The sequence below is a fragment of the Narcine bancroftii genome, chromosome 9 (genome assembly GCF_036971445.1).
Source record: "Narcine bancroftii isolate sNarBan1 chromosome 9, sNarBan1.hap1, whole genome shotgun sequence".
Classification (NCBI taxonomy): domain Eukaryota; kingdom Metazoa; phylum Chordata; class Chondrichthyes; order Torpediniformes; family Narcinidae; genus Narcine; species Narcine bancroftii.
Window position 1 is genome coordinate 106,058,160 of NC_091477.1, and position 2,359 is coordinate 106,060,518.

General features: G+C 50.8%; 1 long non-coding RNA gene across 1 annotated transcript; it reads left to right on the top strand.

Annotated features, from left to right (window-relative positions):
* Window positions 1-452: 452 nt before the first annotated feature.
* Window positions 453-2,086, top strand: LOC138743052 (uncharacterized). Its single transcript, XR_011344622.1, has 3 exons — window positions 453-537; window positions 1,270-1,451; window positions 1,828-2,086. It is a non-coding gene; the product is annotated as an uncharacterized lncRNA (long non-coding RNA).
* The last annotated feature ends 273 nt before the right edge of the window (window positions 2,087-2,359 follow it).

Consider the following 2,359-nt stretch of genomic DNA (forward strand, 5'->3'; position numbering starts at 1 on the left):
CTGGTACATGCAACCCCTGGCACTGAAATACAACACCTTCGACAGGAAGCTGCTAGCCCTCTACCTCACCATCTGGCACTTTCGGTATTCCTTGGAGGGGCAGGAGTTCACGGTCTTCACGGACCACAAACCCGGCTGCAACACCACCTATCATACATATCAGAGTATACCACTACCATCATATACATCTCCAGGGAAAAACAACATCATGGCCGACGCACTGTCTCCTACCTCCATCCACTTGGTGCATTCCCTGTCCCCAGGGTTGGACTACGTGGTGGTCGCCAAGGCAGAGCAGCTGGATGAAGAAATGTCGGCCTACCGCACAGCAGTCTCTGGCCTGCAACTTGAGGACATCCCCATTGGCCCAACAGGCAGCAAACTCCTCTGTGACATGTCCACCAGCCAACCCTGGCCCATTGTTCCATCTGCTTGGAGGCGTTGTGTTTTCGAGGCACTACATGGTGTGGCCCATCCATCTATTCAGGCATCCATCCAACTGGTGGCAGATTTGCTTGGCACAGCCTACACAAGCAGGTCAGGCACCAGGCCAGGACATGCACACACTGCCAGACCTCCAAGGTCCAAAGGCACATGAAGGCCCCCCTTCAACCCTTCCAGCCAATGCACAGGAGGTTTGAGCATGTCCATGTGGACATCATTGGTCCACTGCCGTTCTCTCAGGAGGAAAAGTACCTATCACCATGGTTGACAGGTTCACCAGGTGGCCAGAAGCTGTACCGCTCACTGATATGTCCATGGAGTCCTGCTCCAGAGTCCTCATTGCAAGCTGGGCTGCATGTTTTGGCCTGACTGCCAACATCATCTCAGATGGTGGGGGGGGGGGGGGGGGTCACAATTCATGTCCACCCAATGGTCAGTGCTGGCACAGCTACTTGGGACCCGCTACACCACACTACGGCCTACCATCCACAGTTCAATGGCCTAGTAGAACATTTCCACCGGCTCCTGAAGTTGGCCCTGATGGTGCACCTCCAAGACCTGGATTGGGTGGATTAGCTCCAATGGGTGCTTCTTGGCATCCACATGGCTCCCAAAGTAGACTTAGCTATGCCTTCAGCAGAGTTGGTACATGGCACTCCACTTCCAGGCAAGTTTGTGCCAGCAGCCTGTGGCACAGAGGAGACACCCATGGCATAAGACTCCAAGAAAAGGGAGGAACATTAGCTATTCCAACCTCATGCCAGGCCCGACACTTTCCTTTGTCCCCTAGGTCCTCTGGGACTCCAACTATGTCTTCATCCACAGGAACATGCACTGGACTCCACTCCAGTGGCTGTATAAGGATCTGGACAAGATGGTGCATCAGACCGGAACCATGTGCGTCCTCGATGTGAGCGGCCATATAGAAACCTTCATCATTGACCATCTCAAGCTGGCACTCCTTGACCTGGAACACCCTGTGATTGTGCCACCCTCACGCCGACGAGGTCAGGTACCCAAATGGACTAAAGAGTTGTTCGCCTTGGACTCCACATCTCTGAATGAGATTCTGGGTGGGAGGGGAAATCATGTGACAGCTCACCAATGCAACAGGTCTGTAGCAGATCTGACTGTAATAGCTCCGGGTGTGGGGCAAGCCCACAGTCTGGTCGCTGACATCATAAAAGTCCCGGGAGTCTCAAGCCTCATTGAGATCCAAGGGATTTAAATATGTGCGAGAGTTCTATTGAAGTCAGTTGGTTCAACTCACTTTCAAATTTGTGTGGTTCTTTTTGCTCACTGCGTGCCCAATGCAACTACATTATACAAAAGAAATCTATTTTTCTTCATTTTAACCATTGTAACAAATATATTCTGTTGTAGTGGTATGCTTGGAGGCAGTGGGAAGAACCAATGCTAACAGCTCCTGTCTTGTGACAGCTAGACATGGCAACCTTTATCTACTGGCAACTAGCCACTACATCCACGATGCAAAATGGCTCAGCAGCACCCGTAGGCCTACTGAAAAGCCTTGGCCTACTCAACGTAGCTACGTCATGAGGTCGTTAGTACTTCAGATGTCATGATGCCAGGTCACATGTTATGTGTCCATATCAAGCCTGATAACACTGTAATAAATGCTTTTCGCTTTGCGAGCTGACAACTTCAGGTGTGGTCTTGTTATTTCAACATGATGGTGTATGAGCAACATGAATGTGTATCTGTCACCATGGTGACCCCGATGGGTCTAGCCAGTAGCTAGACCCTACAACAGACACACTTAACAGCAATGTGCCAATGAGCCAGCCATAAATAAGGGACATGCTCAACGGCCAAGCACAAATTAATTTGTTACAGCAACGCTCCAACGAGCCAACAATAAATAACGGACACGCTTGACAGACACTCTGCAAGC